The sequence below is a fragment of the Carcharhinus amblyrhynchos genome, chromosome 4 (assembly GCF_965287045.1).
Source record: "Carcharhinus amblyrhynchos chromosome 4, sCarAmb.v2.hapA, whole genome shotgun sequence".
In the NCBI taxonomy this organism is placed as follows: Eukaryota; Metazoa; Chordata; class Chondrichthyes; order Carcharhiniformes; family Carcharhinidae; genus Carcharhinus; species Carcharhinus amblyrhynchos.
Genome location: NC_137327.1, coordinates 94,258,197 through 94,280,178, shown reverse-complemented (window position 1 = coordinate 94,280,178; position 21,982 = coordinate 94,258,197). Strand labels below are relative to the sequence as shown.

Below are 21,982 nucleotides of genomic sequence, written 5' to 3'. Positions count from 1 at the left end.
AACATGTCTCTGTCTATATCAATGGGAATGAAGTAGAAACAGTCAAGAGCTTCAGATTTTTAGGTGTCCAGATCACCAACAACATGTCCTGGTCCTTCTCATGCTGCACTATAGTTAAGAAAACCCATCAACGCCTCTGCATTCTCAGAAGACTAAGGAAACTTGGCATGTCAGCTATGACTCTCACCAACTTTTAGAGATGCACCGTAGAAAGCATTCTTTCTGGTTGTATCACAGCTTGGTATTGCTCCTGCTCTGCACAAGACCGCAATAAACTACAAAAGGCTGCGAATGTAGCCCAATCCATCACACAAATCAGCCTCCCATCCATTGACCCTGTCTACACTTCCTGCTGCCTCGGCAAAGCAGCCAGCATAATTAAGGATCCCACGTACCCTGGACATACTCTCTTCCACCTTCTTCCATCAGGAGAAGTCACGTATGAACAGACTCAAGAACAGCTTCTTCCTGCTGCCATTAGACTTTTGAATGGACTTATCTCTGACTAAGTCAATCTTCCTCTACACCCTAGCTATGACTGTATCATTACATTCTGCACTCTCTCCTTTCCTTCTCTATGAATGGTATGCTTTGTCTGTATAACACACATATACTAATATATGTGACAATAAAAAGTCAAATCAAATCAATGTTAATAGGTTTCAAGTACTTGCATTTGCAGCTATTGAAACTTTAAGGAGACTGGGTGGTTGAAACTTACACTGATCTTGCAGTAAAATGTATTTTTTGAACATAATGAAATGTTATGAATGATCGTTGTCTTAAAATATTTTTTACACATCGTATCATTACTATAGGATTCATGATTCTCGAGAGTGTGTAATGAGTCAATGGGCATTGAAGTGCTACAGCTCGGTATAGGAGAGTTAGAGGGCATGAGAGGGTTTGTGAAGTCGTACAGCTTGGCATTGGGGATATGAGGGAGCACAGTAGTGGATAGACAGATGTAACAGAGCATAGATGCATGTGAGGCCATGATGCATTGGGTGAACATAGAACATAGAACACTACAGCACAAACAGGCCCTTCGGCCCACAAGTTGCGCCGATCACATCTATACCTACCAAGCCATAGAACTATCTGTAACTTCCAATGCCATTAGATCCCATATACTCAACCAGAAGTCTTTTAAAAGACCCCAGCAAGTTCGCCTCTGCCACCACCGACAGCAGCTGATTCCACTCACTCACCACCCTCTGAGTGAAAAACTTACCCCTAACATCTCCTCTGTACTTGCTTCCCAGCACCTTAAACCTGTGTCCTCGCGTAGCGACCATTTCAGCCCTGGGAAATAGCCTCCGAGAGTCCACCCTATCTATACCTCTCAACATTTTATAAACCTCTATCAGGTCGCCTCTCAACCTTCGTCTCTCCAGGGAGAAGAGACCTAGCTCCATCAACCTATCTTCATAAGGCATGCCTCCCAATCCAGGCAACATCCTTGTAAATCTCCTCTGCAACCTCTCAATAGCTTCCACATCCTTCCTGTAGTGAGGCGACCAGAACGGCGCACAGTACTCCAAGTGGGGTCTGACAAGGGTCCTATAAACAGCATTACCTCCTGACTCCTAAACTCAATCCCTCGATTAATGAAGGCCAGTACACCATATGCCTTCTTGACCACATCCTCCACCTGCGAGGCCGATTTAAGCGTCCTATGGACCCGGACCCCAAGATCCTTCTGCTCTTCAACCCAGCTAAGACTCCTACCCTTGATATTGTACTCCTGCATCCTGTTGGTCCTGCCAAAATGGACCACTACACATTTATCCGCGTTGAAGTCCATCTGCCACTTCTCCGCCCAGTCTTGCATCCTATCTATGTCTCGCTGCAACTTCTGACATCCCTCCAGACCATCCACAACACCACCAACCTTTCTATCGTCGGCAAACTTACTAACCCATCCCTCCACTTCCTCATCTAGGTCATTTATGAAAATGACAAACAGCAAGGGTCCTAGAAGAGATCCCTGGGGCACTCCACTGGTGACCAACCTCCATGCAGAAAAAGACCCATCCACAACCACTCTCTGCCTTCTGCAGGCAAGCCAGTTCTGGATCCACAAGGCCAAAGCCCCCTGGATCCCATGCCCTCTCACCTTCTCAAGAAGTCTTGCATGGGGTCCTTATCAAACGCCTTGCCGAAGTCCATGTAAACCACGTCCACCACTCTTCCTTCATCAATGTGTTCAGTCACATTTTCAAAGAACTCAACTAGGCTCGTAAGGCTTGACAAAGCCGTGCTGACTATTCCTGATCATTCTAAACTTCTCTAAATGCTCATAAATCTTGTCGGACTCATCGGTCGGTAATTTCTCGGGCTATCCTTGTTCCCTTTCTTGAAAATAGGAACCACATCCGCAATCCTCCAATCCTCCGGAACCTCTCCCGTCTCCATTGACGATGTAAAGATCATCGCCAGGGGCTCTGCAATCACTTTCCTCACCTCCCACAATAACCTAGGGTACATCCCATCCGGTCCCGGTGACTTATCTATCTTGATAGAATTTAAAAGTTCCAACACATCTTCTTTCTTAACATCCACATACTCAATCTTTTCAGTCTGCTGCAAACCTGTAGTACAACCTCCCAGATCACTTTCCACCGTGAATACTGAGGCAAAGTACTCATTAAGCACCTTTGCCATGTCTTCTGGTTCCACACAGACTTTTCCCCCTTCACCTTTTATAGGTCCTATCCCTTCTTTTCTCATCCTTTTACTTTTCACATATTTGTAGAACGCCTTGGGATTCTCCTTAATTTTACCCGCCAAAGCCTTCTCATGTCCCCTTCTGGCTCTCCTAATTTCCTTTTTAAGCTCCTTTCTACAAGCCTTATACTCCTCTAGATCCTTAACATCTCTTAGCTCTCTGAACCTTTCATACACCTTTCTGGTGGAAGGACATAACTTGGCAGATGGGGGATGAAGAGCATGGATGATGGCTGGAGATGCATAGCTGGGCATAAGGAGCCACAAGAATATTTAGGTGGAGCACACTTTGAAGGCCAGGAGTGAAGGCCACACTTTGGATGCGGACAGGAGAAAGGCTTGAGCAGGAAATGGTGTGGGGGAGTGATGAGGTGTGGACAAGAGGGCCTTTTAATTTTGATTAAGCTGAAATCTCACATCACTGAGGCCAGCCCTTTAAATAGTCCACCCTCAGCAACTGGCAGCCCCTCTAACTGCCTGTGACCTATTTCTTGGGTCAGCTGGTCTGACTGCAGCCCACTCCTATCCCCAGAATGAAAATCCCATCCTTGTGGGAATTTTCCCAACTCCTGTGACTCACCATAAGGATAGATACCCAGACCATTAAATTGAGATTTTCACCAATCTTTCACCAGATATGATCGCCTGTCTAGAGATTTCCTGAGGAAATTGATGGTGAAAGATCTTAAATAAGAAATGTCAATTCGGTATTCTGGGATAAAATAATTGTGACAAAATGAATGGATCTAGAGAAAAGTTGCTAGAAGGGAAAGATGTGAAGTCAAATACAGCCCCACAAGTTTCTAGGTCAGTTGAAATCAGACAAGAGTGAGCTTGAGTTGTTACAGTGAGAGCAATTGGAACCATTAAGGCAGTAATAAAGAAAAAGAATTACTCCACTGACCAAAGAATTAAAATGTACCCATGAAAACTATAAGAATAAAATGAAGATGAGATAAAACATTTCTCAACATTTGGACAGAACACATAAAATGTAGCAGGAATAATCACTGAGCAGCTTTGTAAATCTTGCAATAGTAAAAATTAAGAAAAGTGCTGTGAAAGTGACTTGAGGACATTTATATGGATGCATAACCTTCAAATCAAACACATTGGAGAGATTGAACATTACAATCAAAGGTGAATAAAACGGTAGTACATTTTAAACTGGATGCAGTACAGCAACTGAGTTCCAGATTTTCTTCCCTGGCTGAGACATAAGAACATAAGAAATAGGAGCAGGAGTAGGCCATCTAGCCCTTCGAGCCTGCCCCGCCATTCAATAAGATCATGGCTGATCTGTCATGGCTCAGTTCCACATTCCCGCCCTCTCCCCATAACCTTTAATCCCCTCTCTTATCAAAAACCCATCAACCCGCTTCTTAAAAATATTTAGCGAGGTAGCCTCCACCACCTCAACGAGCAGAGAATTCCAGAGATTCACCACCCTTTGAGTGAAGAAGTTCTTCCTTAACTCCGTTCTAAACCGCCCCCCCCCCCTTATCTTGAGGCTGTGCCCCCTAGTCCTACTGTCCTTTCTGAGTGGGAAGAGTCTCTCCACCTCTATCCTATCCATCCCATTCATCATCTTATACGTCTCAATGAGATCTCCCCTCATTCTTCTGAACTCTAACGAGTACAAGCCTAGTTTATTCAGCCTCTCCTCATAGCTCAACCCCCTCAACTCCGGCATCAGCCTAGTAAACCTCCTCTGCACTCCCTCCAAGGCCAAAATATCCTTGCGTAAGTACGGCGACCAAAACTGCACACAGTACTCCAGCTGCGGCCTCACCAATGCCCTATACAGCTGCAGCAAGACCTCCCCACTTTTATATTCAATCCCCCTCGCTATGAAGGCCAGCATCCCATTTGCCTTCCTGACCACCTGCTGCACCTGCAGGCTGGGTTTTTGTGACTCATGCACAAGGACTCCGAGGTCCCTCTGCACCGTCGCCTGCTGCAGTTTTTCGCCACGTAAGTAATAATCCTTCCTGCCATTATTCCTACCAAAGTGGACCACCTCGCACTTCCCAACATTAAATTCCATTTACCAGTTCCTGGCCCATTCACCCAGCCTATCTAGATCCTTCTGTAGACTCTCCACACCCTCCGCACAATTTGCCGTTCCACCAATCTTGGTGTCATCAGCAAATTTCGACACCATACACTCGGTTCCCTCCTCCAGATCATCTATATAAATGTTAAATAGCTGAGGCCCCAGCACGGACCTCTGGGGCACTCCACTAGTCACCAACCGCCAATCCGAATAGCACCCATTGACCCCCACTCTCTGCCTCCTATTTGACAACCAATCCTCTATCCACGCTAACACCCTACCCCCAACTCCATGTCCCCTGACCTTCTGCAATAACCTCTTGTGAGCTACCTTGTCAAACGTCTTCTGAAAATCAAGAAAGACCACATCCACCAGCTCTCCTTTATCCACCGCCCTAGACACATCCTCATAGAACTCCAGTAAATTTGTCAGACACGACTTCCCTTTAACGAAACCGTGCTGCGTCTGCTCTATCAAGCAATTCCCCTCAAGATGCCTCGCTATTTCCTCCTTGATGACGGATTCTAACAATTTACCTACAACAGGCATTAAACTAACCGGCCTATAATTCCCTGCCTTTTGCCTGGCACCCTTCGTAAACAACGACGTAACATTAGCCGTTTTCCAATCTTCCGGCACTTCCCCGGAATCCAGTGACGTCTGGAAAATAACCACCAAGGCATCCACTATCACCTCCGCCATTTCTTTCAGAACCCTTGGATGCATTCCATCCGGTCCTGGGGACTTGTCCACAATCAGCCCCTCCAGTCTGTCGAGCACCGCCTCTCTAGTAACAGTAATGTCATTGAGACCCTCCAGTCCTACCACCTTTCCATCTCTAACACCCGGCAAATTATTCACGTCCTCCTCTGTGAAGACCGAAACAAAAAAGTTATTCAAAAAAGTTATTTTATGTGATTCCTGGGGGAATGGTTGAGCGAAAGTAGGGAGTTAGGGAGGGCAATCCCAGAATGAATGTGGAAGTTGCCAGGTTTGCAGGTGAGCCGGGCAGTAGACCTGCTTCTCTGCTCAGCACTGTGTTCATATTTTTACAAATAAAAAACACCCCTCACCCTCTCACACACTCCCACTGCCTCATCCATGCCAACCTATATCAACCCATACCCCCCCATACACACCACATGCTCCTTCATAATCCCAAAGCCAGCCCATTCCCTTCTACTCACCATCTATGGCATTTCATTCTCCTTATGCCTATCTATGCTCCTCTACCCAACCATAAGGCCCTCATATCCCTTATGCAAACTTTGAGCCAACGTATGTCACCCCATACCTCCCACTCACCACTCTTTGCCCTTATCCCCTTCATGTCAACTCATCTAGTATCTTTTGCCATTTCTTGGACAGCTTTGACACTTTCTAGACAGTTTGGCAGTTCCATGACAGCAGTCTCAGTGAGTTTTGTGTAAAAAGTGCACCATCATGTTCAATTTTAATAATGCCTAAGGGTGCCTTACCTCCCCCAGAGCATGCCTTACCTCTCTAAATGTGGCCTGGAATCATATCCAAATGATACCCTAGCTTTCCAAGAATCCTCTTTCTTGCCTGATCTATTCAAAAAATCCCATTTCAGAGGAGAGAACTTGTGGTGTAAATGGTAAATCATGCATGCGTGGACCACAGCCAAACTTCAGCCTTGCTCCCATGAAGATGGGAAATGCTGGGTTAGAAACCTCATCCATTTCTGGGATTTCCTGCATTTCATTCATTTTCTGGGATGAAGAGGTGGGGATGATTGTTCTGTAGATAGTTATGTTTAACCTGTCAATATGACCGTGCATTTCCAGTCTTTTGCCACTTTAATTCTCCACCAGTTCCCACTCTGGCTGTTCCATCCCTGGTCTCCTCAGCATTCCTCAATTTGAGAAGCATCTTTCACTGGAGCACTTTGCAACCTTTATGACTCAACACTGAGTTCAACAATTTTAGATCATAACCTCTGCCCCTATTGTGTTTCATTTTCCTCGACTGGATTGTTTATTTTTCTCTTTTGTTCCTCTATTTTTCTTGACTTTTCTTTCAAGTGTTAGTTATTCAGGATTCTGCCAATCGTTCCTCCTTTAGCTATATCTTTCATTTCTTTTCCATTTGCAGATGACACTAAGATGGCTGGATTGGCAGGCAGTGAGGAGCAGTGTCTGGTAGGCTGGTATATTGGGCAGATACATGGCAAATGGAGTTTAATCCGGATAAATGTGAGGTGATGCATTTTGGCCGGAATAATGTAGGGGGGAGTTATATGATAAAGGGTAAGCCTATAAAGAGTATAGAAACGCAGCGAGACCTGGGGGTGCAAGTGCAGAAGTCTTTGAAGGTGGCAGTACAAGTGGAGAAGGTTGTGAAGAAAGCCTATGGTATGTTAGCCTTTATCGGAAGGGGTATAGAATATAAGAGCTGGAGTCTAATGTTGCAGTTGTATAGAACGTTGGTTAGGCCACATTTAGAGTATTGCGTCCAGTTCTGGTCGCCTTACTACCGGAAGGACGTGGAGACTCTGGAGAGAGTGCAGAGGAGGTTTACCAGGATGTTGCCTGGTATGGAAGGACTGGGTTATGAGGAAAGATTGAGCAAACTGGGGCTTTTTTCCCTTGAAAGACAGCGACTGAGGGGGGATCTAATAGAGGTATATAAGATTATGAAGGGTATAGATAAACAGAGGTAAGCTATTTCCTATGTTAGAGACACGCAGTACGAGGGGCCACGGGCTTAGGGTGAGGGGGGAGAGGTATAACATGGATTCTAGAGGGAGGTTTTTCACACAGAGGGTAGTGGGGGTATGGAATGCTCTGCCAAGTAAGGTGGTGGAGGCAGGCACACTGGAGTTGTTTAAGAGTAACTTAGGCAGGCACATGAGTGGGTTGGAGATGGGTGGATATAGGAGATTGTTTTAATTAAGGTTCATTAGCATTGGGACGTCCCTGGTAATGTAAAAGGATGTTACTAATGTTTTCCTCTTTTAATTCACAGGTTTTAAGTCGGTCCGCCTTGTTGTCCAACGAGGGGCATACACGTGATGGGTCGCACTGGGGCTGCTCTTGGATGTTCGAGAGTAGCCTAGTGCTTCAAGTCATTAGTGTGTGCTTAAGCTGGACCAGATACTGGGCAAGATGACATCTCAGTGACTATGACTGTTTGCTGTGCAGATACACGGATTTGGGCCAGTGTCTGTGGGAGTTTGCGCATTCTCCCCGTGCTTGCGTGGGTTTTCTCCAGGTGCTCCGGTTTCCTCCCACACCCCAAAGATGTGCTATTTAGGCTGATTGGAGGTAATAAATTGTCCCTAAATTAGTTTCCCTCAATGTGGAATGCCATAAAAAATAGATAAGGGTCATGGGTGGAGGGGGGACTGGTAATGTTAAAATGAGGGCGCGGGCTCGTTGGGCCGAAGGGCCTGTTTCCTGGGCTGTTTTTGTTCTTTGTTTGTTTATTTCTATCCCATTGACATCTCTTTGGCCAGCATCTTGAAATCTTTTGTAGTTTAATCTCTTCTGCCCTCTGTCCAATCACAAGACTTTTATTCTTTGTCCCACCCTCCCCTTTTCACTTACTGAAGACTTAACACATCTCTAACTTTCTCCAGTTCTGATAAAAGTTCACAGAGATGTTAGCTCTTTTTCCACACACCTGTTGATCATTTCCACCATTTTCTGCTTTTATTTTATATGATAAGTGACTGCACGTTCAGGTGAAGTGATCAATGAGCGCACACAGACCAATAAAAGAAACGTGCATTGCTGGTGCATAAGGACCCTCAATACCTGTGGTGATAGATGAAGGATTTGAGTCTTTTAAAAAGATCAATCTCAGAACAGCAACTAATAATAGTAACTATTGATGAAAGAGAATGACGAGCAATAAATCGACAGGGCTAAAAGCTGAAAATTTAAAGGGAACCACGTCTCGTTTCTAAATCATATGGTACTTACAGTTTGTGAATGTGAAATACTGTAGCAAGATAGATGTGCCCTTGGGTTTCAAGCAATTGAAATTACACAGCATGAATTCACATTCACCTCCCTTATGGGAAGTACAAATTCGAATATCCTTCCTTTAGCTTAGATGTTTGAGTATAATAAAAATGTTGAAACCACCGCTGGGTGATGTTATTGTGTGTGGTTCATCCAGAAAGAAACAAAGCAACAGACCTTTATTTTTCCTTATTCATTATATCATTACAATGTCCAAGGACTCTATGTATGCCACTACTTAAACACACTGAAATGTAGAGAGGAGGCTACATACTGAAATGTAGAGAGGAGGTTATACAGGCTACTCCTGAAATTTGAGGTTATGTTGGGTGAGTTACGATGATGTAAATGACACTTCCTAATTTGACAGTGCATGGTAGCTATTCTTTTCATTTTTCAACATACCATTCATTTTGGGATAAGGTAGTTCCAGTTGTTCTTTTAAATTTCATTTATTTTTGGAATTGATCCATATTAAGATAGGCCGCCTGAATTTGTAAATTTTGAAATAGCAATCCAATTGGTACTATGCTCCCAAGACCTGATGACAACTGAAAAATAAAATCAGCTATTCAAGAAGCCAAACCCAGAAAGCATCATCTCTGTAGTGTGAAGGGAACTTAGGAAAAGGGCTTCATTTTGGTATCAAAATAATGAAAGAAAGTGGTAAATCTAAAAACTCATGAATCCCTCACTGAAAAACCAGGATGGCAGATACTGCAGAAATGGTAGGATGCATGTATGCAGAGCCTATGCTGCTGAACTTGAAAGAGGATTATTTCCCCTTAGTCTAGCAACCAGGAATTTAACTAGGACATGTGTTATATAAGACATGCTAGAACACCCAGTGGAAGGAAGGTCTTAAGGTGCAGTGGATAACCTCCCTGCCGCTGAGCCAGAAGCTCCAGGTTTGAGTCCCATTCCAGGACTAGGTAGCCAAGGAAGGTACATTCATAATGCAGTCAAACAGGTTGAATGTGTCAACCTGAAAATTTTTCCAAACATGCCAATAGTTGTCTGTAAGAGTGGGAGAGACTCCTGGTCAGTCACACTTGATGTGGCCTTTGGTGATAGACCTGTTCCGGGATTTACTAGCTTTAGAAAACTTAGTGCACCACGAGATGCAGGAAGAGAATTAGAATTAGAACCCAATAGAAATGATAGTGCTGCTCCATTTTTGGTTGTGGGGGTGGTGGTTGGTGGGGAAGGAGGTTGTTCAGGCTTCAATCCCAGCCCAATCCAAGTCGTTTCCTCCTCCTCCCTGGTTTGGCCAGGCCTACATCTGTTAACTATATGCCAGGTCTCACCGAGGACCAAGGCAGGTAGTCCAGAAGAAATGATGTGTTAATGCTGCCTTGTCTTGGAAAGAGTGTATGAAGGTTACACTCCTTCCAAGATCTGTCTTCAACTGTTGGCGGTGTCCTCTCACAGTCCTAAGATGTGCCATGCTAAATTGCCCCTTTGTGTCCCAGGATGCGTAGGTTAGCAGGATAATCGGAGTAAATATGTAGGATTACAGGGATAGGGCCTGGGTGGGATTGTTGGCGGTGCAGACTCGATGAGCTGAATGGCTTCCTTCTACACTATGGGGATTCTATGATTCTAAGACAAGGATCTGGTGTATTTCAATCAGGATTTGGATTTCTGATTTTATCCGGGGAGTATTGTAGAAAAGTGACCGACCTCTAGGGCCATAAATCTTTACCAGATAATCATAATTGCAGGATGTCAAGATTATTCTTTCCCTTGCTGCTCATAAAGCTGCAAAACAGACATCCTGAGAGGTGGTGCCATGAGGGGAAGTCACACCGGGACATTCCAACACTTAGCAACAAGGCCTGGAGAACAGCTGTGTGACAGATACAAACTATAAAATGTAAGAAAAACATGACTAGTGCCAAAAATCAGGCACTACATCAAATTTAGTCTGGGAAATGTTCCAAATTGGATCTCTGAGATCATAGCTAAAGGAGCCCCCTTGAAGACTGAAACTAAATTGAAAATTAAAACTGTCCAGAGAAACATGCACCCCAGTCATAAATCTGAAAGGGGAATGAGCTTGTTATGAAAATTAATTTAAAACATGCTTAATTTGCTACATTATTCCCAGCACTGCCACATTGTCATTAAGGCAATTCAATAGCACTTACATGGAAAGCATAAGCCCTGATGTGAAAATGTGATAATCCTCTGTGTACTGGCAGCTGTATTTCATTTAATTGAGAAATCCAGGTGAAACCCTAATGTCTATTTCAGAACACTTGTTAAAACTATCAGGAGCAAAGATGAGATTAATCAAATCATAGTGTTTTCTTGGCAAGCTTAGTCTTTAAAAATAACTCATAGGAGGAAGACAAGACTAAGGGAGGGAATGAATTTGATGGATTGGGAATCTTGAGTAAGAATCTTGCATTTACTGTATCACATCTTTAGGAGATTGCAAAGTGCTTTTACAGTTAACAAAAATATTTTAAAATGTTAAGCGGGCAAACACAATGGACAATTTCTTATAAACAGTGAGTGACTAATCAGATAGTAGCCCTGATATTTCTCTTTAAAGTGTATAGGTAAAGCTTAGTTACCAAGAGAAAGGATAGGAACAAGTGACAAGAGAGCCAATGTATTGCATTGTCACTCCATTTACATTTTCTAAGGAATTCCCTGAAATGGAGTGTGTGTGCTTACAGCAGACCCAGGTAATGAAGTGGCAGAGAAATTGTGGGGAGGATGTATTTTGTCACTTAAACAGTTTGTAATTTTCTGTTGCTAACTGTCTCACCTTTGTCATGGACATTTAATCTCTTTACACATCCATTTCCTACCTGGAAGGTCTGACCTCTTTCTGCTTCTTCATTGAACAGAGGTCCAACCATTTTCCAACCACCACCACCTTCTTCCTCTATCTGGCTAAACTTCTTCACTCACTGAACAGCATCTCCTTTAACACATCTTATTTCATTCAAATAAAAGCTGTTGCTATGGTTACCCCAAGTGTATGAGCTATGCTCACTTTTTGTGAAATACGTGGAACATTTCTTGTTCCACTCCTACTCAAGTCTCCTTCCTCAAGTCTTTTTCTGGTACATTAATAACTGAATGAGTGCTGTTTCCTGCTCTTATCCTGAATTGGAAAGCGTCATCAACTTTGCTTCCAATTTCCATCCTTCTCTCCCTTCACATGGTCAATCACCAACTCTTCCCTTCCCTTACTTTACTTTTCTGTTTCTATTTTTGGGAATAGATGCTCAACTAATATTCATTATGACTTCTACAGCTACATTAATTATAATTTTTCACACCCTGAATTCTGTAAAAATACCTTTCCATTCTTGAAGTTCCTCCACCTCCATCACTTTTTTCTGATGATACAACTTTCCACATCAATACTTTCAATAAATATTTTCTTTTCTCAACTGAGGGTTATTGCCATGATTTACATCACTTCTGACCACATCTGATCCCTCCTCCTCCCCTCCCACTACCACAAGTGGGCTTTCCCCTTGTTATTATTTTCTACCCACCAGCCTTATACAGACTGACCTCTGCCACCTCCTGTGTGATGCCAGTGTAACTTCTCCTCACCTTTCAGCATTCCAAAGAGATCAATCCCTCCGCAAATACAACTAGTCTTCTCTCATCACTTCTGACGCACCATCACTTTCCCATGAAGCCTTTCGCTGCAAGTGCAGAAGATGTAACTCTTGCACTTTTACCTCTTGTCTCTTCATTTCCAGATGAAGCAGTGAGTTACACTTATTTCAATATAGCATGCTGTATTCACTGCTCACAATGCTGTCTCCTCTACATTGGTGAAACTGAAACAATCTGAACACAGGTTGGGTGACTGTTTTGCAGAATGCCTTAGTTCAGTAAATGAGCAAGAGCCAAGCTTCTGGTGGGCTGTCATTTCAATTCTCCACCTTCCCTGACCAGTTTGGATCAGTTTAGTCTTTCCCTGCTTTTTTCTTCCATTGAGGTTGCTCTCACACTGACGTCCCTGTCCTTAGAATACTGCAGTGTCCCAAAGAAGCTGAATGTAAGCTTGAACACAGCACCACCTCTTTGGATTAGATACGTTACATTTTTTGGATCAACATTGAGTTCAACACTTTCAGACCATTATCTCTGCTCCCACATTTAATTCCCCTTTCCTTGCCTGTGTCAGCCTTAATTTTATTTCCCTTATTTCCTTTTAGATGGCAGCTATTTATCATTCTGCAGTTCATTTCTCCACCGGATTCTCTTTTGTTTCTCTACCTCTCCCATTACTATTCTTTTTGGCTCTGCCCCACAAGCTCTTTAGCAATTTCATGTCCCCTGTTTTCCACCCCATTACAGACCTTGGGCAGTATTTTACCATTTTTTGTCTAAGTGCTGGGTGGGCTCGAAACTGGGGGAGTTTCAAATCCATCTTTTGGGCCTGTTTTCAGATGCCCTCATACACATTCTGCCTGCAAGATTCTGAGCAAGCCTGCGCTCGCTGCAGAAGCCTGTGGGCCGGGTTTAATGTGCCCAAAAGCCTGCAGAGGAAGGTAGCACACATGTACCGGCCTCTGATGCTGCACATGCGGATTTGCAGTAGCAGGGATCTGACAGACAAAGAGAGAGCTATCAGGCCCCCAACAGTGCAGGCAGCATGAAGCACACCACCCTCCACAATCTCTGGGGCCCATGGCCTGAGCTCCTGCCAACTCCTTGCCCCTTCGCCCAGACTGATCATGACTCCCTCCCTCCCCCACCAATTATGACCCCCGCTGCCCTCCCCATTGACAACTGCAGTGGTCCCCCTCTCCCTCCCTCCACCCACCAATCGCTGCAGAGTGGCAATGCCCCCCCTCCCATTAGCCCCCCTGCTCCCACTGGTCTCTCCCCCATTAGCTCCACCCCTACTGGTCATCCTACCACTGGCCCCACCCCCACTGGATCCTCCTCCATTAATCCCACTCCCTGGCACTGCCTGGTGGGCATTGCCTAGGTGCCAGGGTGGCACTGCTCAAGGGCACTCCCCCTTGTTCACGGCTTCCTCGGGGAGGCCTCAACAGTCTCCAGTTCCACCAGCCAGGCCTAGACGACTGCTCCCCGTTCATGGGGAGCATGTCAATTCCTCACCAGTGAGAACCTTTCCTGGTGAGGTCCTGAAGGCAGGTGAACCCGGACAATTGAGTGCTGGGCCATCTCATGACATGTAAGTGCTTCTTTAATTGAATTTCAATAAATTAACCAGCTTCTCATCAATTTCTAGTGAGAGGCTGATTGCATCAGATATTTGGCACTCATAAAATGGCACCAATCGCGCAAATTGCTTAACGCCCCACTTTATGACTGCGTTGTGTTGAAGATAGGTGTAACACGATGGTAAAAACACCCCCTCCCACTCTCTTGTTCTTTTTCCACACTTCCCTATTTCATCCATTTAAAAGCTGTGGCAACTCTAACTTTCTCCAGTTCTGAAGACAGGTAACAACCTGAAACATTCTCCACAGACGCTGCCAGACCTGCTGAGTATTTCTCGCATTTCTAATTTTTATTTCAGATTTCCTTTGGATAGTAGGACAGTTCTTAATTAGGAGAACGGAAAAATACTGACCCATATTAACAAGCACAAATTAAAGATTATTTTTGAATGTTAATTATTGTTCTGTAATGTCATACTCATGGTAAAACAAATATTGAAACATCTGAAAACATTGATGCAGATGAATGATAGGCCAAAAAATATAAATGCAGCAGAAGCATTCATTTTGTTGCTATTTCTTGTGGAAGTGCAAATATTTGAATGCCTTTATACTTCCCTGGAATAGCTCACATAGAAAACCTTCAACCTTTGTTTCTGATGCTGCTGGTACTGATGAGAGGCAACCTTCCCTGCAGAAATGCAGATACACACTTAGCTACACATAGTGGAGTGTTTCACTTTGGTCATTTTGACCTAGATTTTCAGGGATAACATCAGGAATTTTCAAGTGTTCAGCTTGAAACAAAGATTGTTGGCAGCAGCTCCAAGATATGAAGTGGTTCACATGTAAGTACTATATTATTTTATTAATGTGCGGAATGTATGGACAGAAGCAATCTTTCCCTATTTCTAGATGCAACCACTTTCAAAGTCAGACTAGGAAACACACAAGACAAAGGATTTGCTAACCATACCTGATTTTGAAGCTAGCCCAAAAGCGATGTAAAAAAAAAATTGGAGGAAGAGGAGAGAGGGTTGTTGAGTGGGGAGGAGGAGGGGAGAGGGTTGTTGAGTGGCTAGGAGAAGGGCAGAGAGTTGTTAAGTGGGGAAGAGGAGGAGAGACATTGTTGAGTGGAGGGGAGAAGGGGAGAGGGTTGTTTAGTGGGGAAGAGGAGGGGAGACGGTTGTTGAATGAGGAGGAAGGGGAGAGAGGGTTGTTGAGTGGGTGGAAGAGAGAGGGTTGTTGAGTAGAGGGGGAGGAGGGGAGAGGGCTTTTGTGTGGAGGGAAGGGAAGAGGGTTGTTCAGTGAGGAGAGGGGAGAGAGTAGTTGAGTGGGGGGAGGGGAGAGGGTTGTTGAGTAGGGGGGAGGGGAGAGGGTTGTTCAGTGGGGAGGGAAGGAAAAGAATTGTTGAATGGAGGGAGGGGAGAGAATTGTTGAGAGTGGGGAGAGTATGGGGGAGAAGGGAAAGGGTTATTGAGTGGGGGAGAGGAGAAGATTGTTGAGTGGGGGTGGGGAGAGGGTTGTTGAGTGGGGGAGGGGAGAGGGTTGTTGAGTGGGGGAGGGGAGAGGGTTGTTGAGTGGGGGAGGGGAGAGGGTTGTTGAGTGGGGGAGGGGAGAGGGTTGTTGAGTGGGGGAGGGGAGAGGGTTGTTGAGTGGGGGAGGGGAGAGGGTTGTTGAGTGGGGGAGGGGAGAGGGTTGTTGAGTGGGGGAGGGGAGAGGGTTGTTGAGTGGGGGAGGGGAGAGGGTTGTTGAGTGGGGGAGGGGAGAGGACTTGATTTGATTTGGTTTATTATTGTCGCAAGTGACATTGTCACATAACAGTGAAAAGTATTGTTCCTTGCATTATAGAGACAAAGCATACTGTTCATAGAGAAGGAAACGAGAAAGTGCAGATTATATTGTTACCCTCAAAGCTAGGGTGTAGAGAAAGATCAATTTAATGCAAGGTAAGTCCACTCAAAAGTCTGATGGCAGCAGGAAAGAAGGTGTTCTTTCTTGAATTGGTTGGTATGTGACCTCAGACTTTTGTATCTTTTTCCTGATGGAAGAAGGTGGAAGAGAGAATGCCCAGGGTGGGTGGGGCCCTTAATAATGCTGGCTGCTTTTCCAAGGCAGCAGGAAGTATAGACAGTCAATGGATCGGAGGCTGGTTTGAGGTTGTTGAGCTGGGAAGAGGGGGAGGTGTGGTGAAGGGTGGGGGGAGACGGGGAGAGAGTTGTTGAGTGGGGGGGAGGAGGGGAGAGGGTTGTTGAGTGGTGGGGAAGGGAGTGGGTTGTTGTGTGGGGAAGGAGGGGAGAAGGTTGTTGAGTGGGAGGAGGAAGGGAGAGGATTATTGAGTGGGGGGGAGGAAGGGATAGGATTGTTGAGTGGGGGAGGAGGGGAGACAGTTGTTGGGTAGGGGAGAGGAGAGGGTTGTTGAGTGGGTGGGGTGGAGGGGAATGGATTGTTGAGTGGGGTTGAGAGGGTTGTTGAGTGGCAGGGACGGGAATGGGTTATTGTGTGGGGGGAGGAGGAGAAACGGTTGTTGAGTGAGGGAGGGGAGAGGGTTGTTGAGTGGGGAGGAGGGGAGATGGTTGTTAAGTGGGGAAGGGGAGGGGGTTGTTGAGTGAGGAGGAGGGGAAATGGTTGTTGGATGGGGAGAGGGGAGAGTTTGTTGAGTGGTGTTAGGGGAGAGAGTTGTTGAGTGAGGAGAGGGTTGTTGAGTTGGGGGGGGATTGGTGGAAGAGATTTGTTACGTGAGTGTGAGGAGGGATGTTGTTGTGGGAACAGAGTTCTTGAGATGGGAAAGGGAGGGCTGGGGCGGGGGGAAAGGGAGGGTGGCATATCATTTTTGCCTTCAAATTGTTCAGCTATATCATTACAGCACTGCATTAAGACTAATATTTTAACATAACTCTCAATTCATTCATTTGCATCACAGTATCACTGCAGATAGATGGCTGCATTTCCATTCTTTCTACAATTTTATAAGAGGTCATTGAATCTACACTTGTTCATTCTGCATGATAGCCTGCAATTATTGAGTTCTATTGATGGAAGATAAGTGTTTCAGTATTTTCACTCCAATTGATGAACTTTCCGGCTCTTTAGCATCTATTGTGAAATGAGTTATGCTAAGTGGGCTCAAGACTGTTTGACTGTAGCATGCCAAACTCTTTAATGAGGGACAAAGCACACTGAGTTGAAGTAATCTGGCGCAATTAGATTGTTCTTTTGTATGTCTGACTTCTTAAATGGTAGTTCAATGAATCAGACAGATCAAAATCACATTCCATTAATAACCCTGTCCTTCAATGAGGTGACCTTTCTTTAGATGTGAATCAGTGGCATTTAGATCATTCGCAAATTATATTTCAACATGGTGCCCAGAAAACTTTTCTCTTTATAGATTAGAAAATACATTTAAAATGAAACATCAAATCATCTTAAACAAAAGGCTTCAATTTCAGGAGAATCTTAAACTACAGTAGTTCATTCACATGGTTCTTTTTATGTTCCCTGGACTTCTGAATGTAAATTATTTGTATAGAATGTGTCCTGGGGTAGTGGGGAGAGGACGGGGGAGTGTGGTAGTGGGGGTTGCTTTCCCAATTTCAAAGAACAAAGAGCAAAGAAAATTACAGCACAGTAACAGGCCCTTTGGCCCTCCAAGCCTGCACCGACCATGCTGCCCGACTGAACTAAAACTCCCTACCCCTCTGGGGACCATATCCCTCTATTCCCATCTTATTCATACATTTGTCCAGACAGCCCTCAAAAATCACTATCGTATCTGATTCCACTACCTCCCCTGGCAGCGAGTTCCAGGCACCCACCACTCTCTGCATCAAAAATTACCTCGTACATCTCCTTTAAACCTTGCCCCTTGCACCTTAAACCTGTGCTTCCTAGTAATTGACTTTTCCACCCTAGGAAAAAGCTTCTGACTATCCATTCTGTCCATATCTCTTATAATCTTGCAATCACCCCTCAACCTCTGTCGTTCTAGTGAGAATAAACCAAGTTTCTCCAACCTCTCCTCATAGTTAATGCCCTCCATATCAGGCAACATCCTGGTAAACGTTTTCTGTACCTTCTCCAAAGTCTCCATATCCTTTTGGTAGTGTGGCGACTAGAATTGAACACTATATTTCAAGTGCAGCCTGACTAACATTCTATAAAGTTGCAACATGACTTGCCAAATTTTAAACTCAATGCCCCGGCTGATGAAGACAAGCATGCAGTATGCCTTATTGACAGCCTTCTTCACTTGTATTGCCACTTTCAGTGACCTGTATACCTGTACACACAGATTCCTTTGCCTATCAATACTCTTAAAGGTTCTGCCATTTACTGTATATTTCTTATCTTTATTGGACATTCAAAAATGCATTACCTCACATTTGTCCAGATTAAGCTCCAGCTCTCCGCCCAAGTCTCCAACTGATCTATATCCTGCTATATCCTCTGCGGTCCTCATCACTATCCGCAAATCCACCAACCTTTGTATCACCCGTAAACTTACTGATCACACCAGTTACATTTTCCTCCAAAGCATTTGTATGTATTACAAACAGCAAAGGTCTGAGCACTGATCCCTGAGGAACGCCACTTGTCACAGCTCTCCATTCAGAAATGCACCCTTCCACTGCTGCCTTCTGTCTTCTTTGACCAGTTCTGTATCCACCTTGCCTCACTTCTGAGCCCGTGCGACTTCACCTTCTGCATCAGTCTGCTATGAGGGACCTTGTCAAAGGCCTTACTGAAATCCATGTAGACAACATCCACTGCTCTACCCTCAATCATCTTCATCACTTCCTCAAAAACCTTGATCAAGTTAGTGAGACATGACCTCCCTTTCACAAAACCATATTGTTTTTTGTTAATATGTCTGCTTATTTCCAAGTAGGAGTAAATCCTGTCTTGAAGAATCCTCTCCAATAATTTCCCTACCACTGATGTAAGGCTCCCCAGCCTATAATTACCTGGATTATCATTGCTACCCTTCTTAAACCAAAGAACAACACCGGCTATTCTTCAATCCTCTGGGATCTCCCCTGTAGCCAGTGAGAATACAAAGATTTCTCTCAAGCCCCAGCAATTTCCTCCCTGCCTCTCTCAGTATTCTGGGGTATATCCCATCAGGCCCTGGGGACTTGTCTATCTTATTGTTTCTTGAGATCTCCAATACCTCCTTTTTAATCTCAACATTTTGAACTCAAACTATTTACACACACTTCCCCAGACTCACCATCCACCAAGTCCTTTTCTTTGGTGAATACTGATGCAAAGTACTCATTTAATACCTCACCCATTTCCTCTGGCTCCATGCATAGAGTCCCTCCCCTGTCTTTGAGTGGGCCAACCCGCTTCCTGGCTACCCTCTTGCTCTTCATATATGTATAAAAAGCCTTGGGATTTTCCTTAATCCTGCTGACCAGTGATTTTTCTGGTGACCCTTTTTAGCCTTTCTTACTCCTTGCTTAAGTTTCTTTCCACTTTCCTTGTATTCCAAACTTGCTTCATGTGTTCCTAGTCCCCTAACCTTGTCAAATACTTCCTTTTTCTCACTGACTAGGTTCACAGTATCTCTCGTTATCCAAGGTTCCCAAAATTGCCATACTTCATGTCACACTATCTGTAACCCCCACGACTTGCCTGGACTTGCAAAATTTCACAACTGTCCTTTCTGGAAGCAATACACATCTCTTTAACCCGTGCTTAACGTTCTTTCCACTCATATTGGTTGTACCTTTGAGACTTGATTAGGTGTAAAGACTCACACTCCAATCATTATTTTGTAAACTGAGTTTGTGTCTTTATATGCCCTGTTTGTGAATAGAATTCCCACTCACCTGACAAAGAGGCAGCAAGTGCTCCAAAAGCTAGTGGCTTTTGCTACCAAATAAACCTGCTGGACTTTAACCTGCTGTTGTGAGATTGCTTATGGCAAGATACTTCTGCCATAACTTCCTAATCTTCACTTTTGATGCCCTTGATTCATCTCTCTGAATTCATTGTCCCTATGGCATGATGCCCATCTTTGTTTTAGCATAAAGTAACTGTTTCAGCCATCCATCACAAGGTTTAGTAGGACTGTATAAAGTATTATTGGTTCACTTGTCTTTGTCAGAACTGTGTGCCAGAATCATCTTTTCAGAATCATCCAGGAAAGCAAAAATAATTTCTGAATTCTTATGTCTCTGACCTGCTGTCTCCTTGAACCCTTTTCCCTGCTTCCACCCTCCCCTTCAACAGTTGTGGTGATTGGGGGAAAAAAACGAAGATTTATTAACAGGTGTACAGAATCAGAATTGCATCTGCTGTTTGAACAGTGATTCCTTTGTTCTCCTTCCAGACTCCCACTATTTGCAAAAGGGCAGAAGTAGCTCATTCAGCCCCTTAAGCCTGCTCTTTCATTCCATAAGATCATGGTTGATCCAATTGTAACCTCAATCCCACATGCATGCCTAGCACTGATAACCATTCACCCCATTGTTAATCAAGAATTTATTCAGCTCTGCCTTAAAGATATTCAAAGACTCTGCTTCCGCTTCCTTTTGAGGAACTGTCCCAGAGATTCACAATCCTCTAAGAGAAAAAAAAAATTCTCCTCAAATCCATTGTAAATAAGTAACCCATTATTTTTAAACAGTGACCCCCTATTCTGGATTCTCTGACAAGAGTAAGCATTGTCTCCAGATCCACCCCTCAGCATCTTAAAGATTTCAATCAAGTTGCTTCTTACTCTTCTAAATTCTGGTGGACAGAGGCCTAACCTTTTCAATCCTTGCTCATAAGACAACCCACCCATTCTTGGTATTAGTCTAGTAAATTTTCTCTGAACTGCTTCTAAGACAGTTACATCTTTCCTTAAATAAGGAGACAAATGTTGTACACAATATTCAAAATGTGATCTCACCAATGCCCTGTAAAACTGAAGCATAATCTCTATACTTTAATAATCAAGTCTCCTCAGCTAATATTCTATTAGCTTTCTTAATTGCTTGGCTGTACCTTTTACCAAAATATTAGCATTTTGTGATTCATGCGCCAGGACACTTAGATCCCACTACACCCCAGAGCCTTGTGATCTCTTACCGTTTAAGGTGCTTCTTCTTTATTCTTCCTGCCAAAATGAACAATTTCAAATTTGCCCACATTATAATCCATTTGCCAGATTCTTGCCCATTCACTTAAGCTATCTATATTCCTTTGTAGCCTTCTTATGCACTCTTCACAATTTATTTTCCTACCTATGAGCAAATTTAGAACTATACTTTCAGTCTCTTCATATATAAATTGTAAAAAGATGAGGTCTCAACACTGAACCCCATGGCACACCAGTTGCTACATCCTGCGAACCAGAAAAATTCCCCATTTTGCCAACTCTGTGTTCCTTGTCAGCTAGCCAATCTTTCATCCGTGCCAATATGTTACACCTACACCAAGAGCTCTTTTTTCCACAATAACCTTTCAAGTGATACCTTATTAAATGCCTTCTGGAAATCTAAGTACAGCACATCCACCACTTCCGCTTTTTTTGATTAACATGATTTCTCTTTCACAAAACAATGTTGATTTTACTTAATTACCTTAAAGTTTTCCAAATGGTTGGCTTCAATATTGTTGATAATGGCTTCTAATGTTTTGTCTATGACAGATGTTAGGCTCAACCGTGCAGTCAATTTCTGAGAATCATACCTTTTCCGTAAGAAGTTGTTTGGTTTTGACAATTTCCTGGTGACCTTCATGTGCTATGTCTACAACACATTCCCTCAATGTGTGCAGAATGACAATGCATTCCCATAACATAAGATCAGACTTGGTTGTAACATTGAGCTCATTTCAAACATTGTGATCCTGTAATATAGGAGCGATTTCATTTGTAGATCTCTCTTGATTACCTCTTTCCAGTTTTGTGACTCCATTGCCATGATACATAGTTGTAATATCTCATCTTGTCCTGTTTCTGCTTTAATGTCAGTTATTTCCAGCGACTTTGGTTTATATTGTTAAGACGTTGTGCAGCAACTTTTTCCTCATGTCCA

At 43.9% G+C, this 21,982-nt stretch overlaps 1 pseudogene; it reads right to left on the bottom strand.

Moving 5' to 3' along the window:
- Positions 1-21,685, bottom strand: part of LOC145342457 (WW domain-containing oxidoreductase-like) — a 67,192-nt pseudogene extending 45,507 nt beyond the window's left edge.
- Between the last annotated feature and the right edge of the window lie 297 nt (positions 21,686-21,982).